General features: G+C 38.4%; 1 protein-coding gene across 6 annotated transcripts in view; it reads left to right on the forward strand.

Annotated features, from left to right (window-relative positions):
• SOX6 (SRY-box transcription factor 6) overlaps positions 1-22071 on the forward strand; it is a 521576-nt gene that overhangs the window by 21161 nt on the left and 478344 nt on the right. Inside the window, exon 2 of one of the 6 annotated variants that reach the window (XM_067462638.1) lies at positions 26-128. The exons of the other annotated variants lie outside the window; for them this stretch is intronic. The gene's annotated coding sequence lies outside the window, so the exon portion shown is untranslated. The remainder of the gene's footprint in view (positions 1-25; positions 129-22071) is intronic. 6 annotated transcript variants of the gene reach the window in all.

Below are 22071 nucleotides of genomic sequence, written 5' to 3' on the forward strand. Positions count from 1 at the left end.
GACTTGTTCTTAATTGTCTTTTTAGGCTGAAATATAACAAAACAGAGAAAGGAAAGGAGAATCCTTCTTTAAAGTAAACAAAAGACTAGTTTATGACCTAGTGAACAAGAAGAGCAAATGGCAAAAGGGTAGGCTTCACTACTAATTAGTGATGTTTGTTATGATTTATGGCATATATTTCCCATGAAAAGAAAATGCGTCTTACTCCAGACTGCTCTGCTTTTTCTCAGTCTCATTGACTTCCAAGCTACAGAGATATTTTTTCCTGCATTCTTAAATGTAATGCAATCCCATGCAGTTTTGCTGGAAACTATCTTTTCTACTCCTGGGTAAACAAGCATAGGACTGTAGTTTTTAAGATCATAAAGTAATACTCTCTCCTCTTTGAAAATACTGATTCAAATAATGATATACAAATTATTGTTAACTTATATTGGTAGGTAAAACAAACCAATGAATTAGAAGACAGAAGAAAGGCAGCTTTTTTTTGCTTCAGGCTGAGTTGCACGTTTCTGGATCTGGAAGAAACAAGAACTCATGAAAGATAAGGGATGGGCAGGTTCAAAAAGAAAGAAAAGGAGAAGAAAACCTAGGGGCTAATAAAACATTCTTCAACATGCCTACACTTAGCCTTTTGCAGCACTAACAATAGGTCAACAAGCACTGGTTGTTTCTGTAGGTATTGCTCAAGAATATTTGATTGTTTTGCATTAATTTTATTCTCTCTATACACACAAAAACATATGCTCACTCTTTAAATATAGGTATGCGCCATCATACTCTCTCTATACTTTCTCTCTTTTTGAAGCAAGCTTATTTTCTGTTGTACCAGAGATTTGAGCACATAACAGTGGGTTGAAATTACATGAAAAGAGATTCCACCTCAACCAGAGGAAAAACTTCGTTACTGTAAGAACGTTTTGACAGTGAAATAGATGGTTTTGGGGTGGGTTGGGGGGCTCTCCATGTTTGGGGGCCTTTAAAGAAAGACTGGATATCCTTCTCCCAGGAATGCTTTAGTTGGGTATTTTTGCATGACAAGTGGTTGCATTGGATGGGCCTTGTAATCCTTCCATGTCTAAATTCTGATTCTATTGTGAAAGTTGACACCACAGAGCAGTGGTTCTCAACCTGTGGGTCTCCAAGTGTTTTGGCATAGAACTCCCAGAAATCTCAGCCAGTTTACTAGTTGTTGGGATTTCTGGGAGTTGAAGGCCAACACATCTGGGGGCCCAAGGGTTGAAAACCATTGCCATAGAGTTTTGTTTGTAGAAATATTTTAGCATATCTTATATATCACTGCTGATCCTCCTAATTGTTCAAACCTTTGTGGATAGCTTAGTTTCTTGATGCTAGAGAAATCAATTCTTTGTCATGGTCTCTGTGACTCACATATGTGGGATTCTCTGCATCTGTGCAGACCATCTTCAGAAACATCTGGAAATAGATTTCTTTAGCTGAAGTTCACATTCCCTCCATACTGAACACATTCGGTCTGATTTCTACTCAGACCTCCTCAGTACTCTTTTATCACGGACAGCCATTCTAACAGCCCTCTCCTTGGGGAAGGTCCATGTGGTAGATAAGTTCCCCATTTTAGAGCTTTTGTCCACCAGAATAGTAACCTTAACATCTTACTGAGGTTGTTAACTGTTTTAAAAATGAACACTAAAGTATATTGATGAGAAAACAAGTGAGCTAACAACAAGAAGGTTATCATATGTATAGGTATGTATAGATATATCATATGTATAGGTATGTATAGGTATGTATGTGTGCTTGTTTACTGTTTCTGTGAAAAATGAGAACTTTTTTTTTATTTTTCACCTCTGGTATTTGTGGAAAAGAAGATTGCTTATAGTTGACAATGTTCCAGGGTTACATTAATTTATTAATTCTAATTTTTAAACCTGCCTTCTAGCCAAAGGCTTTCAAGGTGCTGAACATACAAGTCAAAACATATACAACTCAATTAAAAACAATTAAAAATGACAAAAAACAACTGAGGGTAAAATCTGAATAACTTCATCAGGCCCATCGACCAGATGCCTTCCCCCAAAGAAATATTATTTCCACATCCTTCCCAAACAACTTCAGCAACCTGGTCTGGCGAGCTTCTCTTGCTGTAACCTTCTATAAGAAAGAAAACATGATACCTGGGGCGATGTTTTCTCAAGTTATTACAAAGCAGGTGGTGTTGGAGAATACATGCTAAAGCAGAGAATTTACGATGTAGGTAAGAAGAGGATCTGCTTGGAAATGTGAAGAATAAAATGAATAAACAAGAAAAAGTAGGAAAAATAAAAACAGTCTTGGTGTCAACTGGGTTGAAATTGCATCCAAATGAGAAGAAAGGTGGGGGAAGGGGGAGAGGAGGAAGAGACAACTGAAAAGGAGAATGAAGGTAAACAACCCAATAACTGAAAATAAGCTTACTTTCTCCCTCTTCCAAGCATTGGTTAATTACAGTTCTAGGAACAGAGAATCCATTCCTTTTACAGATAGCTTTGTCAGGGGAAAGACAGCAGGACTTGATTTGGAGAGATTTGTGAGAACTTGGACAAGTTTTCATTTCTCTGGTAAGATGGTAATTTTAGTTTGTTGTGCACTATAATGTTTCCTTTAGATTGTCAAGAAATGAAAAGGAGATTGATGTCCTTTATTATATTTCTTGGCTGCACCATTTCTGCAGAATGGGGGGAAGAGAGATTTTCTTGTTCAGCACTGGACTTGGTCTCATGAAATCTCTGACAGCAAACAGTAGATGTAAACTGGCCCATCTTCGGACTTATTCTGTAACTGGAATATTTGACAGGGCTCATCTTGGAAGACATTGAACAATTTCTCCCAATTCTGATTCTGTTGTGTAGAATAAAGGCAGTTGGTCTGGGACCTGCAGTAAATTGTTTCAGTGTCAAATGCTTCTATTCAAGATCCAAGCCGTTCTACTCCATGCAACCATGTGGATTTTCCTTCTATCCTCCTACAATCAGTATTTTGTGCTCACTGAACACCCTTGACATGTCTGGATCATTTCCCATCCACCCCCTATATTTAGGTTCCCCCATCTAGAATACACACACACACACACACACACACATATGTTGTGCATGGACCTAATCCTAAATACATTCTGTTGACTTGATGCCTATAGGTAGCATCTCTGTTCCGTTGCTGACAATATTTTAAAGTGGTTTTTCAGTAAGAATCAGAAATGGATATATCCAGACAAAAAATGGATGCTTTCCACTCTTTTCATATAGCTCAATGATTCCCAACCTATTTTTGACCAGGGATCACTTGACCAGAGACCACTTTGATCAGGGACTACTTGACCAGGGACCACTTTGACCAGGGACCACTCTCCAACATTAGTACCAAAAGGGTTTCAAATCAGTTTTTGGTCAACTTTAGATTTAGTTTGGTAATGTGGAGTTCTGATTCAGAAAATTGCATTGGATAGAGCACATCAGCTCTAGTTTCTGATACAGTAGTTGCCATCTGCTCACTCTCAGAAAACCATATTTAATAATCTAGAGCTGATGTGGTCCAGCCAATGCAATTTACTGAATCAGCACCCCAATAAACCCAGGAACAGGCCTAAAAACAAAGACACCAAGGTGCCCCCTGCTTCCAGGCACAACATGGAATGGCTCCTCACAGGGGGAGGGAGGAGGAGGAGGCTTGTTGTCATGCCTTTCGTGGCTAATCAGCAAGACCAGTCACTCTTGTTGCAATGGTGTAGTAATGGAGAGGCCATGGACCATATTTTGGTTCTTGTGGCCACCTGGTGGTCCATGGACCACAGGTTGGGAACCACTGATATAGCTCCATTTCTTCAGGTTCATTTTACTTGGCTTTCCCTCCTTGTATTCTCTCAGCATTCAATGTTTTTGAACTGAGTTCTTTTCATTTCCATTAGATCCCCCCCCCCACAAGATTTGAATATTTTAGTATTATTATATGTGTTTTGGTAATATTTCCTATCTCAACATGGAAAGGTGCAGTTTTGGATCCATTTCTTTAGTCACAGGAACATTTGTTATCTATAAAGGTATTTGCCATTCTTTCTGTGAATATAGCCTGGCTACTTTTTCTTTCTTCTAATGTAGCATCATAGTCAACTTGTGTGCTATTTTATATGCCAGCTTCGGTGTCTCAGTGCTGGGCAGTTTCCTCTCCAAGGACAGTTGTCAGACTATCACTTATGCTTCTCTACTTCTGGACTCAACTTGAATGTCCAAGTTTCATTGCTAACTTTAAAATGCATTGCTTTAAATTCTTTTATTACTGGAGATCAAACTTGTTTCCATTTAGAATTATTTTTGGACCAGAGTTGATCTTTTTCTGTGGAATACTATCTAGGAATGGCATGTCTGTTGAAGTATTTAGGAAATACATGAAAAATTTATTTTACTAACAGGCATTTTGAGAGTAGTAGAGCTAGTTTCTGTGATTTTGCCGTTCAGATTTTTGGCTGTGGTTTGAAGGATTATGGCTTATGTTTTTTTTAAAAAAAATTCTCTGTCCTATCACTTGTACTATGTTTTTCTTTACAAGCTCAAAACAAAGAAAGAAAATAAAATTAATAATAATAATAATAATACAGGAAAATAATAGGATCAGAAAGAAACAGGCAAATAAAAAAAGAAATGACAGTTTTATGTGTTCTATGAATCTATTATTTTTATATTCTATTTGTATGGAAATTGTGTGCTGTTTTATCTTTGAAAGTCATATTAAGGGCTTTTCAAATTAAATGGCAGGTTAGAAATCTTAAATAAATAAGTACTCAATTTTAAACACATTGTGGCTCTCATTAATGTAAAAGAGGTAGAGAAGTTTGCATTCCTCACATACATAAAACTTTTAATATACATTTAATCCACTTTCTAGCTTCTGATCAGTTCTGCTGTCTCTGTGTATGAAGTGTGTATGAAGAAAAACTCCAGTTTTTCTTATAAGCTCTTTCTACAGTTTATAGAGGAGCATCTTGTTAGGTAGGTAAGACTGCACATGTTTACTTATAAGAAAAACTCAATTAAACCCACAGCGATTTTTGAGGAAGGCTGCACAGGATTTATCTGCATGTCTTCCAGGTCTTGTTTTGTTACCAAATCATGATTATGTTGCAGTAGATACGGCTATGGTTGCATAGCTATTGCTTAAGTGTGCTGTTAAAATATGCTTGGAATGTGGCTCATTGTGTCTTTGTTGATAGAAAATGAGGTATGCCTATGCAGGTATTGCTGGATATAACTAGTTTGAGTAGGAAGGTGGTTTGGACAAGAGGCTCTACACATAGAAAGATAAAGGTTTTATTCATAATTTAACTACTCTGTCCCCTGTCCCTCCACACTCACTTTTTGAATTGTGTATTTGAGTCACATACAGAATGCATTCATTTGTACCCACTTCAGTATCAAGAGAGCAGCACTTTATTTCTGTAATGAAGCCACATGACTTGAGGAATTAGTATTACTATTGCTCTGGATGACCCTTGTGGTCTCTTCCAAATCTATGATGCTGTGATTCCTCTTCTGAGCTAGAAAGAACACCAGTAGCTATCTGTTATTTTTCCTGCAATAGGGAGAATACTATAAAATATCCATTCTCATATATGAAGATCAGTTAGTTGCAATTTACATTCCTTTCTCAGCTAGGTGAATGAGGGCAAGAAATTAGTATGCAAGAATAACACTGTAAACAACAGTTTCCAGCTCTTGTGCGATACCCAGAATCTGATGCTTAAGATGGTTGTTTCACACCACATAGTGGTAGGAACAATCTTGTTTCTTGCTGTTTGAGAGGAAAAGCAGCATATATTGAACATGTAATGATGCCTGAGAGAAGGTCACTAATTTTGTTTCCTGCAGTAGAGAGTCTCTGAATTGAAGCTTCTCTCCTGGCTGGGTAAAACAGAAGCTCTTAATCCTGCTGTTTATCGATCCTGTGGCAGGAGAGTTTCTAAGAGAAGTTCTGTCTGTTCATTCAGATTCTTCAGGAATGGGGAAAGTAAGCACTTGAAAGTAAGCTCCTATCTCCTAACACTTCCCCAAAACTCAATTTTTAAAAAGGAAGTGCCATCTTCAGATTCTTTTCTACATAAACCACAAAAGAACAGCTCACAAATAGGATGGTTACCCCTTTCCCACCTGCAGAACCCCAAACACCACTCAAACTGCTTGTTTCTGGCACTGAAAACAGTGACCAGAAATGGTGATATAGTATCGCTTGTGATGTGCCTGGATGTGCCAGTGCAATCTGTATGGGGTCTATGTAAGCCCCTCATGTGTATGCCACTCCTGCTTTAGTGCTTCAGCACCTGAGAGCATGCTGTCTTTGTTGTTGTTTATTCGTTACGTTGCTTCCAACTCTTCATGACCTCATGGACTATCCCACGTCAGAGCTCCCTGTTGGCCGTCACCATCCCCAGCTCCTTCAGAGCCAGTCAATTCAAGAACACCATCCATCCATCTTGCTCTTGGTCGGCCCCTCTTCCTTTTTCCTTCCATTTTCCCCAGCATCATTGTCTTCTCTAAGCTTTCCTGTTTTCTCATGATGTGGCCAAAGTACTTCATCTTTGCCTCTAATATCCTTCCCTCCAGTTGGTCTTTATTTCCTGAAGTATGGACTGGTTGGATCTTCTCACGGTCCAAGGCACTCTCAGAATTTTCCTCCAACAGCACAGTTCACATGCTGTCTTATAGATGTATAAATCGTGATTCTATATGGCAAATGCTGTTCCTTCAATTAATACTGCAAAATGGACGTTGTGCTTTAGTTTTATGGCCAATCCTTTCCTTGAATGAAAGATGTTTATCTTCCACTAGAATAACAAGAGGAATGAGAAAATATTAGTCTCCCTTGGAAGGGAATTCCACAAATTGAGAACAGCCACCAAGAAGGCCTTGTCTTGCTGGCTCTCCACCAGGCATGCTGTGGAGAAGGGCTTCTTAAACTTTTCCGTCTATGACCCCTGTTAGCCCGAGGAATTTTTACATGAACCCGGGTACATAGGTATATAAAATATATAAAAATCATTTATTGATTTTAAATCAGAATTTGTAAGGCTGATTTTCCTTTTCATGAAGTACAGCTGAAACATCTTCTGCAGAGCCATCTGTAAACACTGCTCAACAGATTCATATAAATAGCTAATACAGACATTGAGAAAACTTTAACTTGCCATATTTTTCAGGCATTGAGCTAAGGGAACCCTATTTAGAGTTGAGACCCATAGTTTAAGAAACAGTGCTATAGAGTGTGGGTTCATAAAGGGAAAGGTTAAAAGGACCCTTACTCTTTACTTTCATTTGGTAATGGGAGCCTGACTATACTGTATTATTGCCATGTCAACATAAAGGTTCTTACTATTTTCTTCACTGAGCCTCAGTTATCCTTTAGTTAGGATGGATTTAGTTCCCTTTGTATAGTTTTCTAAGGAGGGAACCTTATTTAGACCTGGTCTCTTTGAGGAAACCCCCCAGAGGAGGAGTCTTATAGTCTTCTTTATCATTCAGAAACCCTCTCTACGGTTGGTTTTTCTTATGGTGCCAAGGTTCTAGGAAACTGCAATATCTCTCACATCTAAGGTGTGGAGTAAAAACTCAAATACAAGATGTTATGCAGAAGACAAAATTCAGATAAATGACACAGAAGGAAGTCAGTAAAGCGGATCTTCTTAGAAGCAGTCAAGAAGAAATCAGTTAAGTTTCAAGCTTCAATCTGTTCCAGCAAAACAAGTATTTGTTAGTCAGATCCTGGGAGGAGTTAGGGTTTTGTTTCTTCAACATATTTAAATTCCTTTGTTAACTGCTACACTTTTGCCTGTATTCTGTTTGCTACTCCTTCTGGCTGAGTACAGGGCACTATAGAAGAGTTTACTGGGGAACAGAACCATTATGTTTCAAAAATAACATTAAAATTGGATACCTTTTATCTAATGAGAAGAATTGTTTGGGTGTGTTTCCTAGTTTTTTTTCTTTTAAAACATATTTTAAGAGACAATTTATGGGGAATGGCATAAAGTTTGGACACATCCCCTTAAATTCCAAATAATCTTTTCTTTTTGGTCCCCTCTCTAAAGTAACATGCACTGGTACAATGAGCAACAATAAAGTTTTAAAAAACTGTTGTAAGGGTTACAGTAATGAATTACTTGAGGGATGGAAATTTGCTACAAGTTACACAAAAATTTCTTTTTAAAATGCATCATTGTTACTTCTGCCCACTCCGATATTTTCCCTTCACTTTTAGCCAGAATAAATAATAATAATAATAATAATAATAATAATAATAATTTTATTTCTTACCTATCTCTCCTCATGGCTAGAGGCGAGTTCCAACAGCATTAAAACAAACAATCATCTAAAACATTGTGTAAAATACACATATTAAAATGTATTTCTGCAAAATACATATTAACATACACTAAACAAAGATTAAACATAAGACACAAGTTTTAAATTCACAATTAAAACTGGCTGGGTAGGCCTGCTGGAAGAGATAGGTTTCCAAATATGTTTTAAATTCCAATTGATCGTCTAACTCTTCTGGCAGGTCATTCCACAGTCTTGGGATGGCCGATGAAAGGTCCTCTGGGTGACAGTTGCAATCAGGTTCTGGCAGGCTGGAGCAGATGCCCCACAGAGGACCTAAGTGTGCAGGGCGGCTGATATGGGAGAAGGCAATCCTGTAGGTTACCTGGACCCAAACCAGGTCAAAACCAATACTTTATACTTTGCCTAGAAATTAATTGGCAGTCAGTGGAGTGAATTTAGTATAGGTGTAATATGTTCACTCTTGGGTGTTCCTGTAACTAATCTGGCTGCCATATTTTGAACAAGCTGGAGTTTCCAAATTTGGTACAAAGGTAGTCCAATGTAAAGTGCATTGCAGAAGGCTAACATTGAGGTTACCAATGCATGCACTACCATTTTAGATCTTCCAAATCTAGGAAGGGGTGCAGCTGTCGTATCAGTCGAAGCTGATAGTAAGCATTCCTGACCATCGCATCTACTTGGGCTGACATTTGGAGAGACGGAGCCAGGAACACTCCCAAGCTGTAGACACAGTATTGCAGGAGGAGTGTAACCCCATCCAGGACTGGTTGATATACCTCCACCCCCAGATTATGTCCCTTGATGGCAAGTACATATGTTTTGTCTGAATTCAGTTAAAATTTGTTCTTCCACATCTAGCCCATTACCTCCTCCAGGCATTCATTCAAAGGAGACACACTATCCTTCGGTGCTGTTTTTGAAGGCATGGAGAAATATATTTCATTTATCTCTCAGTTTATATTACATGTAAATATTAAAAAAACATTGGGGATAGAATGGCATCTTGTGGGATGCCCCACCATCTGGAGCCTGCCTGAGAGGTATGACTGGAACCACTGCAACACAGTGCCTTCAACCCCCCCCCCCCCCCCCGTACTCAATTCTGTATCCTACTTTGAAGTTAGATTGAAATGGGTAAGTGAAGTGTGTGTTATCCAAGACTGTCTGGAGTTGGAGAGCCTTCTCAATCACTTTGCCCCCAAAATGAAGTTTAGACACTGGTCTGTAGTTATTAAGATCCACAGGATTCAGGGAGAGCTTTATCAGCAGTGGTCTAACTACTGCTTCTTTTAAATAGGATGGAAAATCCGCTTCTCTGAGAACTGCATTAATAATTTGTTGTAATTCAGATCAAATTGCCTCTCCTCCCTGGACAACCAGCCAAGAGGAAAAGGAATAAAAAAGCAGGTTGCCTTCCTTACTTGCCCCAGTCAACAGCACTCACCAATTGAAACTGATCAAGTGTAATCCCACTCACAGAGTTGCTGGACACTTCAGTGTTGGCTTCTGCTCCCATGACAGCATTTCAGTTAAAAGCATCGCAGTGAGCTACTGAAGGTTCTAATAATGAGTTTGGAGGGGAGGGTACCTGAGTTAAACCTCTCACCACTCTGAATAGCTCATCTGGATGTGAATCTGCAGACGCAATGTGCACAGAGAAGAAAGCTTTCTTTACAATGCATGTTGCCACCTTATAGGAGCAGAGGTGACCACTATATCTTGCCTTGTCGCATAAAAGTCGAGTTTTTCGCCATTTGCGCTCTAGTTGTCATCCTTCCTGTTTCATTTCCCTGAGGGTCTCTGTCTACTAAAGAGCCCGATTTGTAACAGGTCGGAGAGGATGTTTTGGAGCAATTGTGTCAAAGCCCTGGCTAGATTTTGAATCCATTTATTGACTAGGGATTCAATAGGATCGTAGGTGGTGCCAGCCATAAAACCCTCTAAGCCTCCTGGAACCTCAAAGACATTCACTTTTGAGGGTGAACCATTTTAAGAATTGCCTTTGTCACAGAAGAAATTTTCTCTTCTAGGCTTTCCTGTTCTTATATTGCCTCATTTTTACCTTACCTGTTATGTTTTGTATTCTAAGCCCTCTCTGGGTTAAAGGATCCTGTTATATCCAACACCACCTCCATCACCACCACCTTCTTCCTTCTCCCTGTCCCATTTCCTCTTCTCCTGTTCCCCCCCACCCCTTCTGCCACCTCTGCCTCCTCCTTTTTGTTTTCTCCTTCTCCTCTGACTCTTCCCCATCCCACTCCCTCTGTTCTCTGAAGTAATTTGTTGAGGAATAGACTGGTTAATTGCATGGCATTTTTAAAACGACTGCTCTAAGAGATGCCCTCTCGGTGGTGGCCCCGCGGCTCTGTAACTCTCTCCCTCTGGAGGCCAGAACCGCCCCATCCATCCTAACATTTAGGAAACGGGTGAAGACGTGGCTGTGGAGTCAGGCCTTCGATGAATGAGACAACACCATAGGACCCTGGATGGAAGTTGATGTAAATCCATCTTAATAGGACGACTGACCACTGTAGTTTTATATATAGTGTTTTTAAAGTTGTTTTTGTAATTGTGATATATGATATTTTAATGAGTGTATATGTTTTTTATGGCTGGAAACCGGGCTGAGTCCCTCAATGAGGTTGAGAAGCTCGGTATAGAAAACTGTGAAATAAATAAATAAATAAATAGCCCTTGTTTTGAAGGAAGGGATTTCTGAAATTTTTTTGCCATTAACCAGGAAGAAAATTGGCTAGGCATCTCTGTAAATATGTAGTTTAACTTACTATTTTGTCAAAATTAGGATTTGGTGTTTTTTGTTTGCTGAGATTTTAATGACATTGCTATGATATTAATTGAAGGTGACATATGTAGGATTAAGTGTTACCAATGAAAAGATATTGGGTCTGATGTATACAGATTAGCCAGGGGGCAGGTTTTGGAGCCTTTCAAAAATATTCTTATTGCTTGGAATCAACATGGTTTAATTCAAGTTATATTTGCTATGACAAGCTGGCTTTGAAAGGAAGCAAGTAAATCGAGCAGCCTGATGATGCTTCATGAACCAAGTTGGTTGTATGTGTGCTTTAATATGTTTTTTGGATGAAAAAAAGAAAACTAATTTATTTATGTATTGAACTATGCACAATATTAGAAGTTCTTCAGAGGTTCTCAGGGTCATGTCTTTGCCAAAGTGCTCTGTGTCTTTATATCCAGGAAACATATTCAGCGGTAGATGTGTTGGCCACGTACCAAAACAAAACAAAATCCATTTTTTCCCCTTGTAGATTTTATATTTTGTTTTGTGTCTTTATATGTTTGCTTAATAATTATACCCAATGTTGCTGTCTCTTTAAGTAGGTTTATTACTCTGATTTTTGTGAAGTGCTGATCTGTTTCCAAATGCCAGAGATTGTTTTAAGTAGATAGTTATAGCCTAAATGTTCTTTCCATCTATGTTTCAATCATTAGTATATTAATCTTAATTATTGTATTGTTTTTTAAAAGCTCTTTTTACTTCAGTTGCTATTCTTTTCCCCATCTTAAAGAAGTTACCAAGTTAAGCCACTCTCCTAAATATGCTTATTATGAAGTGCATTTCAATACAACAGATGCCATAGAATTCAAAATAATTTCCCCTAGTTTATGAATACCGTTCTTGTATTGAAATCTGTTTATTGTGCTTAATGCTACTGCTAGTATAAACATACATACACACATGCACACACAGTAGATTGATTATGTGCTTTTCATAGAGCCTGAGAAATGATCTCAGTCTTTATAGTGTAAAAGAATTTAGTGATGCTTTTGATTTGAAACTCATTGGCATCTTTACAGTGCTGATATTGACTCTTCCCTCTTTCTGGTGGCCAGGTTGCCTTGCAGAGTCAGGAGGGCCCTGCCCTTGCTGGTTCTCAATCTTGTCACTTCTGGGGAACAGCCGTGAAACTGCTTGTTCCTGACAGGAGACAGCCCCACTGCTGGCCTTGGTTTCATGTTACATTAAGTATTAGTGCTGTTCTTTCAGGGGTGATTATGCCCTGACATCAAAGATTTCCTGACAGGCCAGTTGCAGGTCAGCACTGAAGCTGTCTGCTGAAATTTTTAAGAATTGAATTAAATATATATGACTAGGTTTAATATGAGCCCAGGAAACCACACATAAAATGGTTAAGAAAAGTTGAGGGAATAACCATTTGGCCCTAGCCCATGGTATCCTCATTTGGTGGATAGTTGCAATTTGTACAGAAAGTTGATCGTTTGTTAACTCGTGTATAGCTGTCATTTTTCTTTGTTAGAGAAACATCTTTTGAGAAATGATTTTTTATGGTATGAAAATAGTTGTGCGGTAGCCCCTTGAATGTACTAATGTGGATGGGAAAGCTTTATTTGTTTACTGTAAATGGTGATTACAAAACCCATAGAAAGATGGGGCAAAGAGAGGCAGTGGTTTAATGGTGAGTAAAATCCTTCCATTATATTTTTCCAGAATGCAGCTGCAGGGAAGAAGTTGCATATGTAAAGCATTATATAAGATAGGGTGGGAATAGCATGTCACAAAAAGGACCACATGCTACTCAAGGCCATTTTTCAAGGGTACCCCACCCTAATGTTTTGTTTTTTTTTGCAGGGGAGGGGGGAATACGTTCCTCAGGTTTTGGCTTATGGCTAAGGTTATCTCTGTCTAGGAAACACCAGGGCAGATAGACTAGTTGAAGCTGGATCTAGGTTCTCCAAGCTGTGAAATCCACTTGTGCCTTGAGTAATTGATCTAATTCTAACATGGAGCCCCTGGTGGTGCAGTGGGTTAAACTGCTGAGCTGCTGAACTTGCCGACCAAAATATCAGTGGTTCTAATCTGGGGTGAGAGGTGACTTCCAGCTCTTAGCCCCAGCTTCTGCCAACCTAGCAGTTTAAAAAATGGACATGTGATAAGATCAATGGGTACTACTTCAGCAGGAAGGTAATGGTGCTCCATGTAGTCATGCCAGTCACACGACCTTGGAGGTGTCTACGGACAACGCGGGCTCTTCGACTCAGAAATGGAGATGAGCACTATCTCCCAGAACCGGACGCAACTAAACTGAATGTCAAAGGGAAACCTTTACCTTTACTTAATTCTAATATATAACACACACAAACGTACACTGCCTTTGCAATTACAGTTTGACTCTCCTCCTCCTCAGACCTGTTAAAATATGCATGTGCATGTATACAGTGTAGACGCATGTACAAACACACTTCCTCATTCTCATATACAGTCACAAAAGGATCACCTCTGCATCAGCTAGGTTTTGGATTGGCCCCAGTAGGCTTTTTCGAGTTTAAGAGAGAAGGGATCCTGCAGCTCATATCCGGCTCATGTCCTCCAGGGGCCGTTTTCACACTACACAGTTTTGACACTTGATCCTACTTTAACTGCCATGTTTCTGTCCTATGGATGGTGGGGATTTGCAGTTTAGCAAGAATGATCCACCAGAGAGATCATTCTTGCTAACCTATTGCCTCATCAAACTACAGAGTTCAGGATTCCATAGCATTGCCGTATCAGTTAAAGTGGAATCCTATTGCTATAACTGTGTGGTGTGAAAAGGCTCCTGGTTGGAGCTGGTTACTTACTTTTCAGTTTGTGAATGGATGAAACATCTCTTTATGGAAGCAGTGTTACACTTAGAGAATGAGCTTTCCATTCACAAAATACATGGCTATACTACAAGCCTGTACTTTTGCTTTCTGACTACTTACAAAAAACTTGCATAACTATACAAATTTAGATGAAAAATGTTACCGTTTGTCACTTAGCATTCTTATTTAAGCACATGATGATAAGAGCTTCAGAGATATAGCTCTCTCTCTCTCACACACGCACAAAATCGATAACAAAAAACCACCATGAGCTCTTGCATCTTCAAGAGTTCCCTTACATTCTTAAGTGGTGAAATCAGCCCTACAAGAAAATAACTATTGTGCTGCTAGGAACAGAGTTGACACTGACTAAGGTGTAAGCCCCAGTGAATACATTGAGGCTAACTTCTGTGTAAACATATGCAAGTATGTAATAATAAAAACTGAAGAACAGAAGTACCAGTAGGGTGAACAATGAAACAAAGTTTATCTGTTGCTATGTGGCATTTAAACTTGTGTTTTAACTAAGCAAATATTCTTGCTGCTTCGTGATTGACCAGTTCAAGAAAAGCTTCCAAGAAGGAAAAAAAGGACAAAGTTATACTGATGTGTAAAAAATAAAAATAATATCAATGTATCCCAATAGAAACACATTTTGAAACAGTTATTATAATTTAAATGAAAAATAGTATGCCTCACCAATATAGGACAAAGCTTATGCTAGTACAGATAATGATGCTAGGGGAAAAGGAAGGAAAAAGGAAGAAGGGCCGACCAAGGGCAAGATGGATGGATTAGTATCCTTGAGGTGACTGGCTTAAATGAAGGAGCTGGAGGTGGTGACTGCCGACAGGGAGCTCTGGCATGGGCTGGTCCATGAGGTCACAAAAGAGCCAGAAGCGACTGAATGAATAAACAACAACAATACAGTTTGGTGCTCAGATATCAAGTGTTTTTAGATACCGTCAAGGCCTTGCTTTTCCTTCTTACAATTTTTTTTTATCAAAAGGAATAAAAATGTGAAGTTAACACATCCAAATGGAAGATAGTCCTCTGTAAAGTAGGATACACACGGCCACCCTATTTCAGGATTGTTAGATCCTGAAATGCTGTCAATATGCCATGCTGATAGAGAACTATGTATTATGCCACAGAGAACTTGGTTATAGACAAGTGTTTTTCATTTTGCCTTGGGGTGGGGGTAAGGATTATGTGGCTTCTTGAATTTCCCCCTTTATTTCCAATATGGCTTGGGTGTGGTACCGTGTGGCTGCACCGTTGCTTTCACTAGAGCTGCCCTAACCCTTTAATTTCCCACCCCACGCTGCACAACACATCTTGCACTAATCAAAGCCAGCTTGTCTGGCTGAATGTTCGGACGAGGTAAGCAAACTGGAATGTATCTGAAAATATCCCTTTCTGCAGCGTGTGAAGATTGGGAGATGGTGGCAGTATCCTTTGTGGATATAATCTGGCAGGTGGCAAAATGAGAATAAACAATTTCAATTGAGCCATTTGGTTTCATGCTCTCAAATCATATATCTTTTATATAAACATATTGAAATAGAGAAATAGATGATACAGAGTTTTTCTTTCTCTATGTGGGGGCAGGTTCTCAGGGTTACTTTGAATTCAGTAAAAAATAAATGCTATGACAGATTGCTTAAGTAAAATTCTAGCACATTATATCTACCAGAGAAAATAATACTTATTGTTAGTTCTGAAACTCCCTCTCCCAATTACCCATGCAAACCAGCAATGTCTCTAGACCAGAACTTTCCAACCTGTGTATCATGACATGTTAGTGCATCATCTTGCAGTTTGTAGGTGTGTTGTGCGAACTTAATGTGAAAACTCCAATTTTATGTGAAATAAGCAATAAATCATATATTAAAAAACTTAAAGCTTTTCATGGGACGTGTTGTGTTCCCATACATTTTGTTATTCTAACTTATGTATGTGTCCATATATCTTAGAAGGGGTTGATTTATCCTCCAGTTTTCTAGTAAAACTGAATTACTGTGTCATGAACTGATGAATGTCTAAAAAGGGTGTCATTCATGTGAAATATTTGGAAAGCTTTGCTATGGACTCAGTCCAGGGCTTGACCAACTCAATTTTTCAGACAATGTTGCGGGAAGTCCATACTTTTCTGAGTTAATTAATTTTCCAATTTATATCAGTGATTAAACAGGCAATGCCCACAATATTTGGAGCAGGGAAGCACATTTGACCATTACATGGTTTATACTGAGGGTTTGCATTTTAAAAGGATTGCTTCTTGAATTGAATAACATTTAGGATATAGCTGCACTTTTATAATTCTGGGTTGCTGTGAATTTTTTGGGTTGTATGGCTATGTTCCAGAAGCATTATCTCCTGAAATTTTACCCATATCTATGGCAGGAATCCTCAGATGTTGAGGGGTCTCTGAGGATGCCGGCCATAGGTGTGGGTGAAACATCAGGAGGGAATGCTTCTGGAACATGGCCATACAGCCATCACAGCAACCCAGTGATTCTGGCCATGAAAGCTTTTGACAACACATTGTATAATTCTGTTTCACTTGATAACAAATCAAGTAAAACTGAGCAGGTCAGCTATCCCTTGCCTATGCCATATATGAGGACTAAGTAGGGCATGGAATTGTGGGAGGCTGCAATGTTATCATTTTCCTTTAGTGCTTTCAAGATTGACTTGATCCTGTTTGTCTCTGAAAGGAAAAAGAGATATTTTTTACTTGCACAGGGCCAAACTGTGGCCATAGAAACAATTTCCTGGAGGCAGAGATATTCTTCAAAATACTAGTATGTTGTCTACAGACTGTTAGCGTTTTAAAATATTTTGGCCTCGCTAAGATGTGCAAATTTTGTGGGATGTTTCCTCCCCCTGGTTTTCTTCTGGATTCTCACTGTGATTAATCCCTTTAAGAGCGGAAACTGCTCAAGAGAAAGTATCAAACAAAAATTCATTGTAGGGGGACCTAGTATCCTTTCAATTTCCTGCGCCAAACGCCTGGTATTTGCTGGCTAGCTAACCTTTCAGTTTCAGTTAAATAGCAGCAGCATTGACTTGATAAGTGTGCCACTAAATAGATCATATTACCGTTTAACTGGGGGGGGGGGGGCATATGCTTAAATATACAACTAGTCCCTTCCTTTTGCTCCCAAAAAGACAGTTCAGAAAGTAATTATAAAACAAAAGCCAACGGTCTTTGTATCACTTCATCAAATGTGATTAGTCTGATTACAAATCATAACATTGGTGGAAGGGAAGCATCTCTCAAGGAAATACAGCTTGTGTTGGCAAATTTTCATAGTTTTCTGGAAGAAATATAGAATGCAGATAATTACTCTATCCCTAAAATATTTTATTTATTGCCTGACCAAAACTAACAAAAGCCAGGAATTCCAATCAGCTCTGTTGCTGAGTTGGGGAAATAAAAGGCACTCAAGGCTGAAGAATGTGTTATCATAATATCAGATTTTATTGGCTTTTCTCAGAGTTAACTTTACAATGTAAGTAATTGTTGAAGTGAACAGAAGGGAGGTATGTTTAAAAAAACCAGATCACAATGGATCTAGTAGACTAGACACTGTTCTGGGATGGAGGCACAAAAAATGTTCGCCCACAAACTTTGATTATGCACTTTTCTGTGAACAAAATGACCTTTCAAATACGGATGTGTTTAGGGATCTTGGTCTTCCCTTTTAAAGCTACCATGAAAGTTAACCATAGAAATAACTCCACTAAGTTGTGTAATATCTTAGAGGATAAAGATAATTTATTGCTGAATGATAAATAACTAATGAGAAAATATCTTGGGACTCTAGTTAGATGTCTATGACTATATCATTTTTAGACAATGGTCTTGACTGTAGTTTGGTTGCGCAGTTTGTGGAGGCCCACAAAACATTTGCATTGCTAGTGATGTGGACAAATAATGATTCACATAGCATTATGTTGTGTGTTTCCAGAATTAGCATTCACTGACCAAGAAAATAATTTCCACCACCCAGAAACTGAAGTTCTGAAATTACAAATGTGTTGTTAAAACAAATTACTGGTGTGAAGTAAGGTTCAGACTCCCGATTCAATAATTGGATATCAAACCATAAGATCAATAAATGCAAGAGTGCAGTACAGGGTCATGAAGTCAAGTGGGGCCAGAATAATATTATCCCTCTCTGATTGGATTGCAGCAAAGAGGTAGCATCGGCAAGCTTGACAGCATATTCCAAGTGGGAGAATGTTGAGATTGCTGTGGGGGAACAGAATACAAATATTTGGCTACATTAAAACTTCTGATTTTGGTCAATTAGAATGAGGTATCATGATCGGATTGGAGATGTCCTATGGTGATGTGTTTTTACCACTGAGAAACTTGGCTGCAATCTGATTCCTGATTAATTGTTCAAATATTCTTTTAATTTAACAAGGAGGTCAGATAATGTAGTCAAGTGGGATGGAGATATGCATGTACAAATAAAAATGCAGAATCATTTCTTTCAAATAGCATTTCTAAATATATAGATTATTGTTTCTTTAACCACTGAAAAGTTAATATCTTTTCTTGACAAAAAAAACACAGTGGACCTAAGTTTTAATCGGTTCGAACGGTTATAGGTGTTATGAGATACTCTTGGGGTTTTTCTTCCAGCATTATCACAAATACTAAGTAACTAATGAGGTTTGTGGTTAATGCTTCATTCCACCATGTCTTTTTAGAATTTTTAACAGCAAATGGCAAATTAGCAAGGATTTGAGATGCACAGTGTGTGGCATCTTCCAAACCACATCTGGAAAGGATGCTATGACTCTTCTTTGGGAAGAGTGAGTAACAGGCTGGCACATCTTTAACAGGAGACAGTTATTATTGGATTTAATGAGTCCTTTGTGGCTGCTGAAACATCTTGCGAACAGTTCTTTCTTGTTCTACTTTACAGATTCATCACTGATGTTTTGAAAATATATATTTAACTGTTCTGAGTTTGATTATGTTGCTTTCATTTTCAATAAATTGTGGCACTAGGAAAATTTTCACTGGAGGAACAAAAAAGGGATGAATTAGTGTCAATTGATGGACCATGATCACGTATAGGTGACAGCTTGTAACCACTGACTCTTTGTTTTTAGTACTGAGAATGATGGTGTTGAGACATCCAGAAAAATCTCAAGGAAGAACATTTTGTACTGGCAGTATGGACACAAACACAGAAGAATACTGCTTCATTGCAATTGTGCTTTGAAGTCACACCACATATCTTTTCTAGATCACACATTTGATCTGGAAATTCAGACAGGTAGAGAGTTTTCAAAAACAAAACCTAATAGAAAGCCATAGTTATATGCTTTACAATTTAAAAGCACTTGGTTAGTTCCTGAATTGTAGCAATTAAACATTCTTGCCTGAAACACTGGAGAGTTATTTCAAATGAATGTAGACAATATTGAATTGGTCTCATCGTTTCCTGATTTGACTTGGTAAAAGTTTGTGTTTCTAGAGTCATATCTAAGGAGTTGTACATTTATCTCATCTATACATGAGGCTATTGACAAACTATTATTTTCTTACGGAATGGGAGGAAGTTATGGATTACCAGAAGTAAATAGAAAACTATTTATTTTGTCTTTAGCAAATGTAATCCACTATACAGGTTGCACATCCATTATCTGAAAGGTTTGGAACCAGAAGTGTTCTATATTTTGGTCTTTTTTTGAATGTTTGAATACCAAAACTTCATGAGAGGTTTTTTGCAGGTGGTACCCTAGTTTAAACAAATACATTATTTTTTTTCATATACACCCTATATACATAGACTAAATATGTGCTCAAAATATTTTAGTACTTTTGTGCATGAAATGAAGTTCATGTATACTAAATGACCAGAAAGCAAAAATGCTACTATCACACATTAAGTTAAAGATTTAAAGTTAAAATTAAATGCAAATTAAAAAATACACAACATTACAATCACTATTAAAAATCACGCCATCCACAATGATAATAGTTCCAAAAGCCATATTCCAATAGCTATTACTGCACTGTAGTTAATCTCCAAAGGCTTGACCCCAGAGCCAGGTTTTCACTTTCCCTCTGAGGCTCTTTCACTCTACACACAATTATAGTGCAGTGATTCCTTTTTAAATGCCATGGCTGCATCTTATGTAATTCTGCGCTTTGTAGTTTCATGGGGGCACTAGAGCTCTCTAGCTAAAAATTCTAAATGCCCTTCCCTAAACTGCAAATTCCAGGATTCTATAGGACAGAACCATAGCAATTAAAGTGGAATGATAACACTACAGCTGTGTAGTGTGAAAGGACCCATGGTAAAGATGGTGAAAAGGTGAAAGAAGGTAGAATCCATAGCTTTTTGACCCAGTGCTAAAGGCAGTGCTCCCTATAATATTTTATAGAGAACGTCCACTTGGTGACAGAGATCTTGCACAATAATGTTCCATCACAACTTTGGGGTATATAGCCAATTACTATGCTTGAACTGCTTTAGGAATAGCAGCTCAGTCTAGAGCGAAGTATTACATTGTTTCAAGCAAATATCACCCCACTCTCTAAAATGCAACTAATACTTATGCGGGAAAGCCTCTAGACTGCAGTTTCAGTCTCTTGCTAGATGCTTTAATAAACTCTCTAGTGCTATTCTTGGTCAGCCAGCGCCAGTTCCCATCAAAACAACATTTGTAGCTCTTCATTTCTAATTATTTCCACAGCCAGGAAAGATCTTGGATTTGTTAACTTCTGCGAGGGAAATAAGTAATGCAGGTCCTTGAAAACTTTCTTGTCTCCTCTTCTTGCCTTTGAAGGCCTTTCCTCCATTTTTTAAAATCCTAAAAACAACACCACAAATGAAAACTTTTGGGGGGCTGTAGAAATCAGCAATATTATCTCCCCTCTTGAAGTGGAGTTGTGTGCCCACATACCGAGAAGTGGCAATTCCCCCCACCGTGTTTACAGCAACACCTCTAGGTGACGGGAGGCAGCGAGCTTTCCTTTTATAGAGCTCCAGACTTCAGATCATTAATGTGATATGGCCGCTCTATGGTGCAAAGTCATTTGAATATTTATTACCCTGCTTAAGATTTTTTTCCTTTTCAAGTGGGAAATAAATGTGCTAAGGCCGCCTTTCCTTTCCCTTTTGCCTGATAACACTAACCAGCAAATATGTGAGACTGGCTCTAATTGTGTTTCCTTGGAGCATTGTACTTGAAAAATAGCAGTTGATACATAGAAGGCACAAAACTACTCTGAAAGTGTTTCCAAAGCCCTGAAGTCTTGTTGTTATTATTATTTATATATACAGCAGAAGATGTTTTTGGAAATCTGGTTGAAAATAGTTCTTTAACTTTTGCGTGGATGGTATAGTTGAATGGCATACTGTTCATTAATCAAAGGATTTGCATGACCCTGAAAACTCGGCTTTGGCTGCAGTCTGCAGAAAAGGTAACAAACATGAACAGTGTGCAAGTAAAAGTTATGGTAAAAAAAAAGATTATTGCATGACATGAAAGCCGACATCAGGCGAAGGAGAGAATGAGACAACTATCTGAGACCTGTATTTATTTTAAAGGTAGAACATTCTGTTTGTATGGGGTTGTTTTATTTGCTGTTTTAAGATCTCCGTGTTTCCCTTGGTAGGTTCACAAAGTCCAGCTGTGAATAATAGGAATCATTATATGGGTGTAAATGGTATATTGACTTCATTTTTCTGAGGCCTCTAACACACCTTCCTTGTTGGCAGCAGAAGGCAATGAATGAGGCATTTTATTAAACCTGGTGCTGGTGGTTATAATCAAAGGTCACTGGTTAGCTCTCACTTTTCAGTCTTAGATTTGTCTGGATGTTTGATCAGGGCACTGCAATGAAATTATTATGACAAAGACTTTGTACTAGGCGGTATCTGTCTGACGAAACTTGAAAGTCTTTGCCACAGTGATGCTGACAGCATGTGAACGCTGAAAGAATGTGCAAGAAATGTTATGTCTTAAAGAAACCTTTGCTAAGTATCATCTTCCTTTTGTGTTGCGTTTGAAATCATTTCAGTTGCTATTAACGTACCAGTGAAAAGGTGTTCTATTGATTAAA

This window comes from Anolis sagrei, chromosome 1 (assembly GCF_037176765.1).
Source record: "Anolis sagrei isolate rAnoSag1 chromosome 1, rAnoSag1.mat, whole genome shotgun sequence".
Taxonomy (NCBI): domain Eukaryota; kingdom Metazoa; phylum Chordata; class Lepidosauria; order Squamata; family Dactyloidae; genus Anolis; species Anolis sagrei.